This window comes from Apus apus, chromosome 9, assembly GCF_020740795.1.
Source record: "Apus apus isolate bApuApu2 chromosome 9, bApuApu2.pri.cur, whole genome shotgun sequence".
NCBI classification, from domain to species: Eukaryota; Metazoa; Chordata; class Aves; order Apodiformes; family Apodidae; genus Apus; species Apus apus.
The window spans coordinates 9,729,267-9,747,039 of NC_067290.1; the positions used below are offsets into that span (position 1 = coordinate 9,729,267).

The 17,773-nt window shown below is 43.8% G+C and overlaps 1 long non-coding RNA gene across 1 annotated transcript in view; it reads left to right on the forward strand.

The window, feature by feature from the left end:
* The first annotated feature begins 3,634 nt into the window (after positions 1–3,634).
* Positions 3,635–17,773, forward strand: part of LOC127388438 (uncharacterized) — a 43,002-nt gene continuing 28,863 nt past the window's right edge. The window contains exons 1-2 of the long non-coding RNA XR_007890379.1: positions 3,635–3,821; positions 11,585–11,752. This is a non-coding gene — a long non-coding RNA (uncharacterized LOC127388438). The remainder of the gene's footprint in view (positions 3,822–11,584; positions 11,753–17,773) is intronic.

Here is a 17,773-nt window from a genome sequence, read left to right on the forward strand (position 1 = left end):
GTGCTAGCCATCAGCCAGATTACCCATCTCCAATATAATTCAAGGCAAAACATAAAAATATGCTTAACAAACAAATGAAACTTCCAGGAGCCAAGCAAACTCCACTCTTTTGTAACTATCAGGTTAGGAAGTTTTGCTTGGGGCATAGGAAGTGCTGAAATTGTCACATCTTGTGAAATATTTAAGTAAAAGAATCCAAGCAAATTTGGCAAAGTTCGAAGTGTAATGGAGTTCCTGTGCAACAAAATAATCTGAACTAAATCCCTTTTTCTCACTGAGGACAAACTACTTTTTTTCTCATATCTTTATGGTGGGACACTGCAATAGAGGGGAAGGGCTTTTTAGTGTTGTCACCTGGTATCACCAGGCAAGGTGTTGACTCCAGTACTAAATCACTATTTAAAGGTAGAAGGTTGGTAAAGTAACAAAATTTTAAGTGCTGGCCTGGAAGCAAATCACAGTGGTGGGAAATTGGCACGAGAAGTGACAGATAAGCTCAGAAATCCTTGTCTTTCTGCTGATCTGGCTTTCAGGAGCTGGCATCTGTGAATGCAGCCCATTGAATAGCACTGCTGTAGCATGTTGGTTTGTAACAGAGACGTGGTCCATGTGGGATAAGGTTGTGGATGACTGGCAGAACCTTCTGTCCAATTTTTTCCAGATACACAAAATATGCCCTTTAGGTCTTTTCCTCCTATTCTTTCCCTTTGACAGCGAGAATTATGGATGGAGGTGCCAGCCTTAACTTTAAATTTCCTGTTGCATGTTGATTTGTGGGATATTTGTGCAAGTGAAAACCACATTGATTTGTGGAGCATTCACAGAGGGATAAACAGTGAATTTGAACATAAATCCGTTTTACCTTTCATGAATGGGTGGAATCCTTTCAGCCACTTCTATAGCTGGCTATGAAATGCATCTAAACCACATCCTCAAATTTCCTTGATCCTTTTGGGAAGCTTAAATTTGAGATGTGTCCCACAAGAGGCTAAAGCAAAAACCCAGGTTCATAAAAATGGCTTTTTTTTTTATAGCCTCTTTATAATTAGACATACAAGAAGACTCTACACCCCGGTTCACTTGCAGAAGAATGAAGTGAGGCAGGAGCCAGCCAAAGCAAGCTGTGGTCTCATCTACAAAGCTCTTCATTGGCATCATGGTCTGGAGGCATTCCCACCCTGCAGCAGCCATCCCCTGGATGCTGACCACGCAGCTTTGTAAGGTTCTGGAGTGAAATATCTTGGGGAACTGATCCAGCTGCTGAAGAGAGACAAAAATCCTGCTTTTGTGCCCTGTGTGTTTCTTGTTAGAGTGGATCGGTTCCCCTGTCAGGCTGATGTCACGCACCACTGCAGCAGCACAGGGAGGGATGGCACACTGCAGGGCAGAGGGGATCCCGAGGGAATTCCTGGAGCTGGTAATGTTGCCCAATTTGTGAAGTGAAACCACAACCCCAGCAAAGGACAGCAAGTGTGTGAAAAGCTTGAAAAAAAACCACAAAAACAACAAAACCAAAACACAACCGAAAAAAACCCAAATGAAAACAAAACCCAAACACAAGCAAAACCCAGGGAAAACTGTTTTGGTAAAGAGAGTACTTTAAACCCAACCAAACAAGCTCCCCAGAGTAAGTAATTTTTCATGAGAAACATCTCAGTAGCAGTGTTCTTCTGCCTGACCCCACAGTGGAGAGGGAAGCTGTTTCAAGGAGCTTGCAGTGCAGGAGGGGGAGAGAGGAAAGCAAACAAGCAACATCAACAACTGCACGGTCAGGAAGGTTTCATAAATCCCCTCTGTTCTGGGTTTCAGCAGCAGCAGGAGCTGTTAGTGACCATGGGAGGTGGGAGAGCTTTCCCACAGTGTCTGACTCCAGCATCCTCCTGCCTGCTGCTGGAAGGGGCTGGGTGCAAGGCTGGTGTGCTGCTTCTGCTCACAGACCCTTTTTATGGTTGCACCATTTCCAGAGGGGTTCCCAGGCTCTGCTCAATCTGTAACCTTCGTGTGCTTCCTGCGGAGCACGCTCTTAAATTATTTTTTATCAAAAAGGCCCAGAAATTTGATAGGGGAGATGAGAAGATGGGCATGATCAGGGAGGATAATAAAGAGAACTGTCACTTCCCTGACTATAGCTTTGTTGGCCCTCCTGCTTTCTGAGATAAAGACACAGTGGCTGGTCTGGGTTCTATATCAAAAGGCCGATTTGGCTGCTTGATTATATATGAAATATAGATTTAAAGCTTAGCTTATGTTTCCAAAAGCGAATCAGTTGCAGGGTAAAGCCTAACACATTTGTTATGATTACTAAAGAGCTTTGCTGGGCTTGTTGATGCACATAGTGGCTGGAGGAGCTTTAAAAAGCTGTTTGGATCCAGTTTGCTGAAATCTTACATGTTCAGAATACATTATTTATTAATAACAGCTCAGGGTGGGAATATTTTTCTCTCTGATACCCTTCTACCCCTGAGTTTCAGGAACCACTTCCAAAGAAGGAATTAAACCTCCTTTACCAGGCAGAAAGGAAAAGATGGGCAGAAAAGCTTCCAGAGCCAGCATCCAGAAAGGCTGTGATCTAGCCAAGTGCTTAAGTTCTTCTAAAGATGATCTTACTCAACTCTTTGGTAAAATCCTTTGCTGGATCTGCTTCTTTAGGTTTTGTTCCTGGAAAACAGATTATTTGACTTAGAGAAAAGCAACCCTAACAGGACTAAATGGTTTCTGGTACCCATGCAAGCTCTCACAGGACAACCTGGGGTATCTCCATGGGTTCTGGAGGAAGAAGCACCTGTCAGGGGCTCTGAATCTTTGCCACGTTCACCTCCCTCACAGCACTGGCAAGTGCATAGCCGGAAGGTCAGTGCAACAGTGTGAGTTTGCCAGGAGCAGCAGTTCCAGCCATCCTGCCTTGGCTGACGGGCCTCTGGGGCTTGTCTGTTCACAAATGACACACACATGCATGCACAAATAAAACCCTGGCAATCTCTTTCTGCAAGAGCCTCGCTGCTTCCAGGGGGAAGGAGTGCAAAGTAATTTGATGCCTTCATTATCTTCATAACATGAACCAATTTGTCAGCAAACTACTGTGCGGCCTGATTCCTGATTGCAGAGAAAACCAGGCTGGGAGAGAGGACTATTATTTGCAACTCGTTTAAGCATCGTTCTTTTTCAGAGGAATATAAATATCCTGTGTAGAGCTGGCTCATTAGACACTTATCCATTTGTATTTACAGTTTAATTAAATAACTGCATGGGAGGACTTTGGTTTCTAATCACAATAACAGTAATGGTTTTGCCCTCCTTATGGCAGTTTCCTTCTGAGGCACGAGTGTGTTTAATCTATCAGCTCCCATCCCTTGATGGAAAGAAGGAACCCAAACATTTTAACCCCCATTGTACAGATGGGGAGACTGACAGGTTTCAGTGACTAGCTCTGGGTTACTCTGGTTAGTGACTCCTTGTGATAATGTTTAGTTTTCTGCCTGAAACACAGGGCTGGGAAGTTAGCATGGGTAGCTGGAGCCTTGTAAGGGCCACTTTCACCTCCTTTCTTTTGTTACAAGTTCCAGACTTGGTCCAGCTTTCTGACCCACCAAATTTTTTATTATTATTTTCTTTTTTGTAGATGCAGAAGAGATTTGCCTGCTGTGGCTCTAATTTTAACCTGGAGCATTAAGGATGCAACATACTGGGTGTGATCCCTCTGAACCAGCCCCTGTGCAGTGTCCTGCCCAGTTCCCCTGTCCCAAGGAATAACCCCTGAGGGATGGATTCCAGCTCAGGCCATGCAGGATGGGGCATGAATTACCTCCTAGGACAGATGTGAGGTGGGTTACAAACCACCAGAAAAGCTGCGGCCACGTTAGGCAGCCTTCTGCCTAAATCTGTAGATGGCCCTAATTCTGGTATTGCTTTCCATTCTGGTATTGCCTTCAGACATACCAAACCCTATAGGTGTTGCCACTCCATGTTTCCTGTAAAACCAATTCTACAGAAGATTTGCTTTGATTTTTTTGATGGGGACAGTCAGTCTCATGGCTCTGGACTGAAGGCCACATGAGAATAAAGCTACTTTTATATGTAAAGGTAGGCTTTGTGTGTCTACAAGCCCCTTCACCTCTTGCACTAGCTCACCTTTGTGATCTCGAGCTGGGACAGAAGGGTTATGAGATATTCTGATCAGACATACATCTTCACGCAGTGCTTTGACTTAAAGGCTGAATTTTCTCTCTGAAAAGTCAGGGGAAATCTAAAGGAGCTGTTGGTTGTTTAGAGAATAGAGAGGAGGAGTGCTTTGACATTATATTTTGTTATTCCTAATCCCTATGGTAGCTGTTTTTTTAAGTATATATTTTTTTAGTTTGTCATATTTAATGGAGTCCCTTAAATAGCTTAAGCTTCTTTTTCTTCTCTTTAACTCAGTTAAATCAGATTCCCCCATGCCCTGAAATACAAAATACTTGGAGGTTTTCTCTAAAGCATAGTTTATGCAAATAATTCCCTCTCTGCATTCCTGTGCTAGAGTCAAGCACTGCATATCTGATTGGGCTCTTAATGACTTTTGGGAATCATTTAAATATCTAGCTGACTAGCCCAGTTAATAATCAAAGCTGCAGCTCCTTGAAGCAGGAGTGACTCATGGAAGAAGAAGAAAGCTTCTGGTTATTTCTAAACCTCTGTCCTGCCCCTTCCCCAGTGTGCAGACTCTGAAGGGCACGGCACTATCAGATGTTCCCAGGCAATGTGCATCCTTCTGCCTTGCTCCCAGTCACACCTTCAAGTGCTGCAAACTGCCAGCTCGGTTTCTGAACATCTGTTGCCTTTGCATCCCTTTGCACGGAGATCACTGGAGCTTGCAAATTAAGCAGTTCAGGGACAAATGTAGTGTTTGAATTGCAGATTTCTCTGGAGGGGAAACCCTCAGATACTGCAGAGGGGATAGTGCTTGGGAGGTAACTGTTTTTACTTCTCTGTGCTTAGGTGTGGATTGATGCTGCTGGTACTGTCTGTGAATGAGTCAGTAACAGTGAGCACTGGGATTTGCCTTTGGGATTGCTAATCTAATTCAAGGTGTCTTTTTCCAAAGGAGTGTTATTCTATTCTGATGATTGTTCCAATTTTTAAGGTATTTTCAGACCATCTCACTTAATGTCTCCTGAAGTTTCATTTAATTTCTTGAATGACTTCTTTTTAAAACATTTCTGTTCTAGAGTGTCACGGATTATTGTCTCATGCTGCTACTGCTGGCTGTGGTGCAGCTGGACAAAACTTTGCTTTGGTAAGGGAAAAATAATAATTACTGTGTGTTTCCTCTTCTCTTGCACCCTGGATTACTTACCTAAGCACTAACGTGATGATGGGACTACCTTTGGCATCTGTGTGTACTGGGTCCTGAGTAGCAGGATCCACTGAGATGCTGCTTCTCTGATTTATGAACTGAGATATATTCCACCAGAGAGAATAAGTGCCCAGGGGAAGAGAGCAGGGCTTTGATCTCACTGTGCTTTTGAAATATGACTGTAAAATCAAAATTAGATTGTAATCTCTTTGGGGCAGGGACATCTCTGTTTGCCCTGCATAGTGCCTGGCATGCTTTGGGTGCCAGGTTCCCAACCACAGAGGTTGAGTGGTGAGCAATGCTTGCAAACTGTATCTGTTTACCTTGCAGAGCTGAGAGGCTGTTTGGTCCTCATCCTATAATTAATAGTATATTTTTATTTCTTTTCCGTGCTCCTCATCTCCGTTTTAGCTGGACTTTGCTGGGCTCTCTTATCACAGGTGTGGTGGGATGGATCTGCTGCCTAGCCAGTGTCTGGAGTTGTGGACAACCAGGTAGGCCTGTCCCTCAGCTCTGATGGCCTCATGTCCTTCTGCGCAAGCAAGGTTAGCTGCTGTGGCTAATCTGTGATTCTCACTCCCAGTGGTTGGCCTTGAACACCCTCTGTGGCCTTGGGAAGCCTTGAAAAGGCAAAGATAGCAAGGAAAAGCATGGGGTATGTTTGCATCCAAGAGGAGGCCAGCAGAGCTTTGACCCAACCTTTTGGTGGCTCCCACACCGTCCTTGCCAAGAGCTCAGTTCTCAGGTTGCTCTTGCTTCTGGTTTGGTGTAAAGAAACATTATTAAAGAAAGAGACACCTGAGCATCTGTAGTTCTGTGTGTATTCCTATAAAAAAGAAAACTTCTCATAAGCCCCTAGCATTCCTTTTGTTGCTTTTTGCAACAAAACCTCAGTTCTTAAAGGGATCTGTGGCTTTGTTTGGCAAGGACCTGAGCAATTTAGAATGGAGGTGTCCATCTTCCCTTCTGGAAAGCAGCCCTGACACGAATCCTAGGGAGAGCCCTGCAGTGGGACAGTCACACACAGGCAACTGCTGGGATCAGTCATGGATTTTTCCCCTTTGCCAATGTGAGCACAGAGGTACCACTTTTCTGAGGCTGACAGACTTTTCTTTCTCGTTATTAAGTTTTGGAGTAGGTGTGCAAAGATTGGGGACTTATTTACTAGGCTGAGTTGTGCTAAGCCCACAAAATGATGCCTTTAAGTTTTCTTTACAGTCTCTGTCTTTTTTCCTAAATGGGTTTTGATGGATGTGTATGTGGCTCTGCTTTGTAAGGTGAAAGGTGGAGTTTCTGTCTGTTCTGCACCCGGTGGCTCAGATTTGAGGGCAGTAGCATCCATAATCCTGACAGCTGGAATTGTACAGCTTGGGAATAGTGGGCTGCCCCACTCACAGACTCCCTGTTGCAGGGGGGAGGCTGTTTGCCCTCACAGAACCAGAGCAGGAGGGGCTCTCAGACTGTGTGAACTGAGTTGGCTGGGAAATACAGTCCTTGTGGAAACTCTTTGAAAGAGAATAATTTCCCATCTGGGGTGATAAGGTGCAGGAGCACTTTTTAAATTATCAGAGTTCCCTAAGAGTAGATTATGATTCACAGAAGCAGAAAGGATGCCTTCTTTGAGACTCACCAAACTATGAGTTAAAGCTGAAGTAGGCTTAAATGATGTCTCCAGCTCAGCTGCTCACAGGTACTTTGCTCTGAAATGTCACATGTTGTGTCTTGTTTCACATGAGCTACTGAGCTGTGTCCTAAACCACTCATCTGCTTGCCCTGCCTCTCCAGCTACAACGATTTGTTAGTGGAGACAGAAATTTCTTGCCTTCCCAGCCAGGAAGAAAAAGGCAAAGGACTCATGAAAAGGAGAGGAGCTCAAAATGGAACTTTGCTGTCAGATAACTATGGTGAATCTTACGGCCCCGTTTAGCACATCAGTCTCTCCAGAGCAGCTGATGGCACAAGTGAAATGCAGCAAGTCCTCGGGCTATTGTGTAACTTGGGGGATGCCTGCAGCCCCTCTTCATAATTAATCATTTCAGCAACAGTAAAATCAAGTGACTTCACTGACAGTATCCAAACTGCTGACCTCAATGCTTTTTAAAAGTTTGCTGGATACTGAACCTCAAATGACCCATGGATGGATCTGGAATAATAATTTTCATAAATCCTCAAGTCATTATCTTAAGAGGGAACGTATTGTTCTCCTAATTAAGTCTGTCCACACGCTGTGCATCTTCCCATGCAAATGCACTGTGCATAAACTAATTAAAAGAAATATACAGCCACAAGGACTTAAACTGTCTTTTATGCAAACTCTTTAAATTATAAGGAGTCTCCCTCCTCCCTCCTCACGTACGCGCTCTAACAAGGGATTCGGCACCTCAGCAGAGAAAACCACTGAGCAGTTTTGGATCAGAATCTGGATTTCCCCAGAATTTATTAGAAAGCCTTTGTTTTGTGACATTTCTGTGAGGGCCCTGGATGTGTAGAAGACTCTAATTAAGAGAGAGTTATGATCATTTAATAGGAGACAGTCCCTGCCCTGAAGAGCTTACAGTCTAAACAGACAAGACAGCCAAAAGCTGAAAGAGCCCAGTTTTGCAGTTAAACAGCTCAGCCATTGAAGAGTTGAATGACTTTTTTCAAGGTCATACATGCAGAGCTGGAAACTGGAGGCAGACCTGCTCCTCCAGCATTGTGAGTGTCTGAGTCTTCCACCTTTAGCAGTAGATCCAAAAAAACTACTAGATCTTTTGTAGAAATTTCCCAGTGAGAGCTGCTAGTATTTGGTTAGCTGGGAAATGGCTGTGAGGCTGCTTGGCTTATTTCTGTAGTTGTTTCACGTTCTAAAGTGTGGTGGAGACTGTCTCACTGGAAAGCTATGTGTTAAAGGCTTAAAATGTTTTCTGCCATGTCTCCTTGATTGAGCCTCAGCAGCACTGGGCAGAAAGCCCCCATGCCAGCAGTGGGTGTGTGTTCTTGCTCTCTGAATGCCTCCTGTTGGACCAGGACTCTGGTGATTCCTAGACTTGTCTCCGTTTGTGTTTGGTTGTGGTAAGAATATGAATGAAGCAGGCTGAAGGATGTCATCAGGGTTAGCCTTTTTGCTGTAATCTCCCTTGGGACTGTTGCTGACATTGTCTTTGGCTTCTGCTTTGCAGAAGAGGGATGGAAGATGGAAGCTCTGGATGTCTCTTGCTTCCACTCCTCTGGTAGGGATGTGTGTCTGGTGTCTGCATATGTACCAGAGCTCTGTGACATTAGTGCTTGCTCTCCTCCTGCAAGGAATCAAGAGCAGCTTCAATATTTTGTATAATATATTATCATGGTCTGTATGAGTGTAGGAAGGGGGGATGTGCACGCTAGGAGGTAGCCTAAACCAGTGGTTAGGCCAGCAAAATAACTTGGATTTTTCTCTTGCTCAGGCTTTCTCCCACAAACATCTTTCTTTGCTGCTGGGGTTATGAGATAGCTCTGGGACCTCTGAGTTGAAGCAACATCCTTTTAAACTGAATCTAATGATGGAGCAGCTCAGTGTTTTCTCTGGCCTTCAGTGGGTTTGGTAGTAGAGGGATTGGCATTTGCAAATCTCATGTGTGTGACTGTGGGCCTGATCTGCACAAAGGCCATGAGTGACAGGTCATAGCAAGCAGGACAGTCAGCAAAGGAATGGTTTGTGAGTAGCCTGACCTGAGCAAACTACCCAAAGAAGATGGTATTTGCAGTGAGGTGAACTGGGACAATGCAGCCATGTCCACCCAAGAGAGGGGACACAAAAGCAATTGTTCTGCAACTTAGTTGCTCTGAACCAGGTGGAATAACATAGAGTAGATGAAGTTAGTAGAATGAAGATAGTAGGTGAAATCCTTCTCAGTTCTGCTGAAGGGCCATTAACTGGTGGCTGCAGCTTTCGAACAAGTGATATCTGCAATTACTGAGGCACTGAAGGTGCAAGTTTCAGAAACAGTCCATTAGTGGGAGTGAATACCGTCCAAAATGGGACTAGCTCAGGGGAAAATGGGAACCAAGTCCTCAGCAGCCCTGGCATGGTTGGGTAGGAATTTGCACATACATTTTGAGAAAGCCCGGGGATTTCCTTGCTCTCTTTCTGTAGCGGGTGTTCAAATGTGCAAAGTACAACATGACATTTCCTTAGGCTGGTCTTGATTACTGTCTCATTCTTTGCAAGTGGCAGGTTTCCCGACAGCATCCCTACCAATGTAGCAGTCCCTGAAAAAGGCAGCTGGAAAAGGAGAGTGAAGAAGAGCCCAGCTCTGTGCTGGGAGGCCCCTGCAGCACAGGATCAGAACCGGAGTGGACAGGCAGTTCTCCTCTTATCTGATGTAGCCTGCAGAGCAGACAGATAGGACTGCAGCAATCAGTATGATGGGAATGCGGTGGGTGGACTCTACCAAGAGGAAAGAAACCCTCCCCTCTATGGATGAACCTTCATCTCTCTGCTTCCCCCCTCTCCAGTCCTCATTCCGGTAAGAGGGAGGATCTTTTCCCCATCCAGCAATGAGATGAAAGGGTGCCCCCCATTTGACACTTCATGAGTTGGCTGAACCCTACAAAATGATCTTCATAAAATCCTGATTCCAAAGCATCAAAGCCTTTTCCTGACTGGTAAAAACCCTAAAAATTCCTGGAAGAACTGCCAAAGGGCAATGGGGCTGATTCTGTCAACTGCCTTTGGTTAGAGCTGGGTTTGGTTATTTATGGGGGCCGGGGGAGGCAAGAACTTTCCAGATGGGCGGCTGAACCAAATATAACAATGATAAAAATCAGTGCAGTTATGTGAAGGGAAAAGAATGCCTGCACTGAAGGACTGCACGAGGCCCTCGCTTCTCTGTGCTGAAACATCCCTCAGCACGGGGCTGCCTGGGGCATCCCACCCTGCTTCATCCCCATGCAGTGCACAGACACCTCCTCCATCTCTGCTGAAGCGTGCCCTTTGCTGGGGAGATCGTGGCTGGGTTTCATGCTACCTACCTAGCAAGACTCTGCACTGATTGAGGACTGAGGAGTAAATACTAAAATCTTACTAAAAATGGGACCAGGATAGTAATCACCAAAATGCAAGGAGATGTCATTCCATCCCGGTGAGATTACATAACAGGGCTGGTCTCTCAGCCCATGCAAAAAGCCAATATCTGGTTAGCAGCATGACTTTTGTCTCCCCAGAGAGGTGGCAGTGTTCTGGTGTCTAGGTCATGCTGGGACTCCAAAGAAGCAGATGTATCTCCCATTGGATCATGACTCAGAATTGGCGAGTGAGGGATCGAGGTTGGGGCATGGTACCAAATGGGTTGTGTGGAAGTGTCTGGATGAAAGGCAAGGTGTAAAGATGAACATTTCCTGTCTGAAAAGTCTGAAGAAATATGCTGTTGGAATGTGATGGTATAAAGGAACTGAGTGAGCAGAGGGACAACCTTTGAAGTCATCTGGGTTCTTAAGTCATCTTGAAGTATTGCGATCACCTAGAGACTTGCTCTGCGTGCCTATGAGTCAGAGCAAAAAAACTCTGTCCCTTCTCCAAAGGCACTGCAGTCTAGGAGCAAAAGGGAAGAGAAAGTATAAGAAAGGCAGAACATATGGGATTGGGACAGATTATTAGATCTTTATATGCATCCAAGACTAGAGGAGAAGAGGATTCAGTAATTTCTTCAAGAAAGAAGCTAGCTTGCTGTCTACTTCGTGGGGAAGCATGCTGAGTGTCTGGTGCAAGTGGGAAGATGACTGGGAGTCAGAATGAAGTGGGAGAGATGAAATATCTGGTGAGAAAGGAAATTTGCTGGAGAGGGTTGGAGTTGGTGACTGCAAACTGCATTTGGCTGAGTGCATCCTTGGGTTTCCTAGGTTAGTGAAGTTTTGGATGCCTGCATGGTATGTTAATAGCCATGTAATCGGCCAGTCCCGTATCATCTTCCTGGTGTTGATCTTTATTTCTGGAGGTATTCTCTGGTGGGAAATCTCCAGTACTGTCATGGAAAGGATATACAAAAAATTGTCCCTCGGGCAATTGCCTTTTTTCCACTGAGTTCCCTTGTACTTCTTTCAGTCTGCTATTCATACTCCTTGGCCTCACCTCTTGACCAAATATGTGTTTATGTTGTTGAAAAGGTGATGAGACTCAGCCTCCTGGGGTTGCTGTTCATCACTGTGCAGTGCATTCCAGCTCTCTAGGTAAGTCTAAAGTTGAGGGAATTACTCAACAGGACCAGCCTTATTCAGTTGGGTTTCTTTGTTTAGGTCAGGTTCTACATCTGTGTGTGGTCCCACCGTGGAGTTGCTGCCTTGTGGGAGCCCAGCCCTGGCCACAGCCATCAGCCAGATAAGGCGTTTGCTCCTCTCTCTGCTCCTTACCCACAGATGGATCTTGCTTGCAGCTCTTCAGCAATTCAGCAAGGGCAGGATGAGGTGAGTGATTTGTTTGCTAGTAAGATGGCAGGATCCTTGTTACTTGTTCAAGTCTCGTGAGATAAGAGATGCCATTGATGCTTTAAGGTGTTCTTATCATAGGCCTTAGTCTGAAATGACACTGTTCAACCATACTTTCTCTCCAGCTTGTTGATGAAAATGGAGAATTTTTTCCTGCTTTCTCCAGTTTCTGGAAAGCCCCTAGACAAAAGAATTTTTCAGAAACATCATTTCCTTTTGTGAATCAAACTCTAACCCCTTAACATTCAGTGAATAATTTGTTGCAAGGGGACTGTGTTGTATGTGATCGTAATTACATTTGGTTTTTAATAATCATAAACACTCTTGTTTTCTAAGAACCAGCAAAACTGATTTCCAAATCATTTCATTTGAATGGCATGTTTTGTGTTTGTGCAGCATCTTCTCCCCCGTAAGCACTTCTAAAGAAAAACAAACAATGTATTAAAAAAATGTTAAAAAGCAAGTGGTGGGGAGGAAAAAAAAAAACAAACCTTGGAGAACTTTAAAAGACTCCAAACCTGAAAAGGGAGGGTGGGATCAGCTAATTTGTCCCTCTTTTGTGTGGTTTATTAAGCCTTTTGTTCTGGAACGCATGGGTTCAGTGGGAAAGCGGTTTTTGATATATAATGTATTTACTTTTGCTAATTAATTAAAGCAGTATTCATATGAAAATGCCGACTGATAATGGCTTTCACAGCAACAACTGTGTTTTTTAAAGTAGCAACTTTTAATTACAAATTGACTGGCAGAAATATATAAACCCAAATATTGTTCCACTGATTTCCTTTTAACTGTGTTACTCTTGCTTGATTTATCGGATTAGGGCTTTTCACACATAGTGAGTACAAGATATTGTTTTTAATGAGAAATTAAAAGATTACCAACAATACCCATAAACCATTAAAAACACAAACTCTAGATGAATGGTAATTAGACAGAATGATTTGAGGCTGATAAATTGAAAGCAATTAGTGTATTTGTTTGGGATTCTGAAGATAGCTCTGGGTGTTCCAGAAAGCACGGAAGGGTTCAGGTTTGGTACCTGGTTGCATGTGGAGGTACCTGCACCTCTTCAAGTGTCCAGGGTACCAGTAAAGCACCAGTGGAGCAAGTGCTGACAGGGCTCCACTGGGCTTAGAGAGGGGGTAGAGGTGAGGAGTTGCATGAAGGGATTTTTTGGGGAGGGCTAAAGGGATATATCAGAGCAGGGCTTCCTTGGATCAAACCTTTTCTGTGTTTCACTGTTACCTGTGACATAATGTAACAGAAAACTTGACGCAGGTAAGAGGGGCCAAAGTGCTGAGGAGAAGTAGAGGTTTTTCATCTGTGCTGTGTTTTGTCAGAGCTGCATCTTCTGCTCAACTGGGTCAGTCCTGAGTCAATAAGCCTGTGTGAGATGCTCTCTTTTAGGAGACAACGAGGCTGCATTTGTTAATGGTGGCTTCTAACCCCAGTAAGAGCATCCTGTTTCTGTTCCTTCTCTTATTCTTGGCAAAGCAAATGTTTTGGGATTCTATTTCAGCAAAAGGAAGCACTCTCGGGTAGTGATGCCTTTTGATATTGTTCCTTGTACTTGGGTCTAGGACAGAGCTCACCATGATTTCCCATCTCAGGAGAATTTCTTAGGACAAGAAAAATAGCCAAAATCAAGGAATCTCCTAAATCAGGATAGAAACATTTCTTTTCAAAAATCTTAACAAAACAGCCTCTTCCCTCCCTCAGAACCTAAAGTCCCAGTTAACATATGATCTGAACTATTGAAACACCTCATTTCAATTTATACCATTTTTATTTTCAAGTCTTGTCCAAGCGTCAATGAAACCAAATGTTGAAATGAAGATTCACAGCAAACAAAAACCTGAAACCTTTTCCCCCAAGTCAGAAATATCCATCATAATCACACCTTTCTTATACACAACATTTTGCTGGTGATAATTTGGTATTTCTAATGGAGGGGTGGTATTTTTAATTTAACAAAAATATTCTTGACATGAAATTCTGCAAGTGGAACTCCCTTCTTCTCTGCCAGTCCCTTCTTTAGATGTATTTCTTCCATCAGGCTTTTCTGTGCTTATCCAGTGCAGAAAGAAATGCATTATTTAACAAGGCAAGAACAAAAGTGTCTGCCCTTCATGCTTAACCATCAGCTGCTGGTCTTTTGCTTGGGGAGCCAGGTTTTCAAAGGAGCTTGAGCTCTTGAAAGCACTTGCAGAGTGAGTACTGATGGGTAGTTAAATCTTTTGAAAACCTGGTCATCACTTTCCTAGTGGAAACAGTTAGACTGAACCAGATGTTTTTGAATCTTTGACCTGAGAAAAATTGTTCTCTGTGGAAACTCTGTGGCTTGTCAAATTTAGGGCCCAGTTCTTTCACTGTTCTGTCTTCCAGGCATGCTTAAATCTTGCAGGTGGTTGAAGCTTGTATTTGCAGGAGGCCCATCTTCTGTCCCTGTCATCTTGGGTGCTATGGCTCTGTCCCTGTTCAGTTCATTGTGACTCTCATGGAGTGATTTGTTACGGCTCTTCTCCATCCTGCTGGAGTCATGGTGGGTTGCAGAAAAAAGGAGATGTGTTAGCAAAGAGTATCTTGCTTCCAGGGATGAAATGGACAGGGTACCGCTGTGTCCAGCTGGTTACTTTGGAGAATGTTTGCTGGGTTGTTGTCACTTTTGTGAGGTAGTCTTGGGCATTTCATGAAGTATTTTTCATTCCTTGTGCACCCATTCAGCCATCAAATTAACAAATAAGGTTCTTGGAGGAGCCACCTGGGACCTATTGCAGAAGCTGGATGCCAGTAAAATCCAGTTGCTTGTTGCAAAAGGGAAAAGACCAATAAGGAAACAATAACAGAAAAGCTCTATTAAAAAGGCATATGGGTACAATGTTGCTGGCCCAGTTAATGAACCTGTTATATTCAGTAGTGCAATAAAATCCAAAGTAATTGCAAATGAAACTTAATGCCTTGTAAAAGAGTTCAGTTCCCTTCTTCCATAGCTACAGCTTTTTTAAATAAAGGCCTGATCCAGCAGGAGGTGTATGTGTGCTGCACAGCTTTCCCCCTGCTTTAGGAAACATCTGATTAGCTGTGGACAATGTTAAGGTTGTTTGAAATGTTCTGGCTTTTTTGGCCAGCCCAGCTTTCTGCAGGAGGATGTGAAACAGGACAGCACATGGAGAATTTGACCTCGACCCTGTGCGTGTGGGATCCTGCATATCCTGGTCTTCCCTGCAGGTGCAGGAATCACTTCAGACTAGTCCAACCAGGAAGCTACTGAGGTGATGGTTACTTTTTTCTCCTGTTACCAAATCACTGTGTTACACCATTGTTCTGACTAGAGTGGTGAGCTCAAAAGCCCTGCAAACACAAGGCAGAGGAGTCCTCCAAGCCTTGTCTGTCCAGACATTTTGCTGAGTTTTTACAGCATCTGATTCCTGCCTATTTCAATCAAACCCCATTTATTGGGGAAAACAGACTCAGGAGTTTGCTCTCTATTGCAGATTTTGGACAGTGGCAGTTTCTTTAAGTCATAGGGCTACATGCCCATTTTCTTTACTCAGCTGTCTAGTCAAACTTCCTTTATGTGAATAAGAAATACGTAGGAGGAGGGGATTTGCAGCACCAACATTTTCTGGTGAGGATAGTGATATTTTTTTTGTTGTTTAGTGCCTGGTCTTTGGGAATTAAATAACTGCTTAAGAATTTTAGCTTTGTTTCAAAGGCATGTTTCTAGTCCTAATGAACTCCACCCCTCCGAGTAATCTGAAAGTGTGACTTGGTTATGCCTGAAAGATTCAGGATCCAGAAGGCAGAGAAAAATAACCCATAACTGCTTGTTATTAAAAACAAACACCACCATCCCCCACCCCAGACTGATGGTATTTGAATTCCTGGGTTTGCGTTGCTGATTTTGGGCCAAGAAAACTGAAGGCAGGTAGAAGCCTGACTTACATTAGGTCAGGAGTGGGAACCTGGCAGTTGCTTGAAAATGGCCAGAGCCTGGTGAACAAGCACCTGCAAAAGGGGATGAGCAAGGACAGAATGAATGCCACAGAGGGAAATACCAGCCCTTAGAGAAAATCCTTCCTGCTTCCACCCATAAACCCTATTTTTTTCAGGAGAGAAGTATCAGTCCTGCAAAGGGCGATATCCCCTCCTCCTCCTTTACTAATCAGGTTTTCATTTAATTTGCAATGCTTCGTTTCCCCACATGAACTGACTACAGTTGGTAGATAAAGCTGAGAACAACCCTTTTAAGTTCAAATGATGGTTCTAGCTGCACATTCCTCAGCTAAAAATGTGCAGTGTCCTCCTTTCCTGGCATGTGCTAGCAGAAGTCATGGGGTGCACTCTGAGGAATGGCCCCTGCTTTCTTTATTGTTGTTCTTTCCTTCCTCTGATGGCATGAGTCAGGGGTACTCTCAGCCTCTGAACTGACAGTGTCTCCATTTTGGCCGTTAGTCTGTCTGTTTCATTGTTTGTCTGAGCTGTGGCATGCTGTAAGTTTTTTCTTGCTTCTGTGTACTTGACAATAAAGGGGCAAATTTCTGAAATTCTGGTGAGATTTCTAGAGAAACTTCCTTTTCCCCCTTGAAAGGAAGCAACCTCCTGCAAATTTACCAGCCCACTTCTTTTCTTACAGGGTTAGAGCTGGCATCCTTTATTAGCTTCCTGCGTAGCCATGGGTTTGATTTGGCTTCTCTTAAAGTTCTTGCTGAAATTGGTCCAACAGTTTATTCTCAAATCCACCCAGACACATGAATTCCTCAGTGTCAAGAGTTGGTTAAGATCCACCTAAGTGATGGCATCTCTCTATCTTTGCCCCTTCGGCCACCCCTGTGAAAAAAGTGTGGTGTTGTAAATGCAGGCAAAGGCAAATACCTGCCAGGTGGGGAGCCTTAGTGATATGGAGCTAGGAGATGAAAGCCATGAAGACATTGTCTGTGGAATGCTATTGGAGCTTTCCCTAAGGAAATTCAAGACTGTTCTTAAAGCTGGATGCAAAATCTGCTGACGTCAAGGGAGAGATTTGTGGTGTTGAACTCTGGATTCATCCCTTCAAAAGCAGCAAGGAAAATGGTCCTAATCAGATGACACATTTGTGGGAAAAGGGCTTCGTGTCTGTGCAGGACCCTAAATAGGACTCGGGCCTTTCAGAACTGCTCATTAGGAAAGGGACAGGTATTACAGCAGAGGCCAATAGATTTTGTGTGCTTTGGAAACTTGGATCCTTTGGTTACATGAGAACACCATGTCTTTTCAAATGTGGTTCCAGCTGTAGGTGTTGAATGTGTGAAAGTTTATTTCTAAACAAATTTTTAAAGACTACCTTCTCCTCTTTGATTTCAAAACTGAATTTTGCAAGGTGTTATGTTCCTTCACCTTTTAGGGCTTCACAGTCAAGGACCGAAGGAGGATCTCAGTCAGGAAATTAAAACAAAACAAAACTATTTAGGATATTTAGATCAAGGATATGAACGTTTGAGATCATTTTAGAAACAACAGGCCAGCCAGAAATTTCACAACGACATCTTGTTTTGAACTCTGACACCCCATCAAAGCTGGGGTACGTGATCCCAAGACTGGGGTTGTCTAAACATGCAAATCACTCAGAACTCAAGTCAGCAAAAATGTATGTAAAGGCACTAAATAAATGCAGTGGTCATGGGCGGCTAATCTTCCCACTCAGGAGCTCTGTTATTCTCAGTACACAACCATTATAATCTAAAATACTACCTGTCCCATTGCAGGCTGGATCTGATCTCCATGCCTGTGGATTAGATGGAAGGAATATAAAACAAAATACATGCACAAAACCCTTGTGTTTCCTTTACAAAATCAGACTGTGCACATAGCTAATTCTTTTCATGTTAATCTACACTTACAACCCGATAACAAGCTAGAGCTTTCTTCCAAACAGGCTTGATTAAATTTGGAAGATTTCTTCCCAACAGGAGAACCCTTTCTGCTTTCATGCAGTAAACATGATTTTGTGCTTTCTGT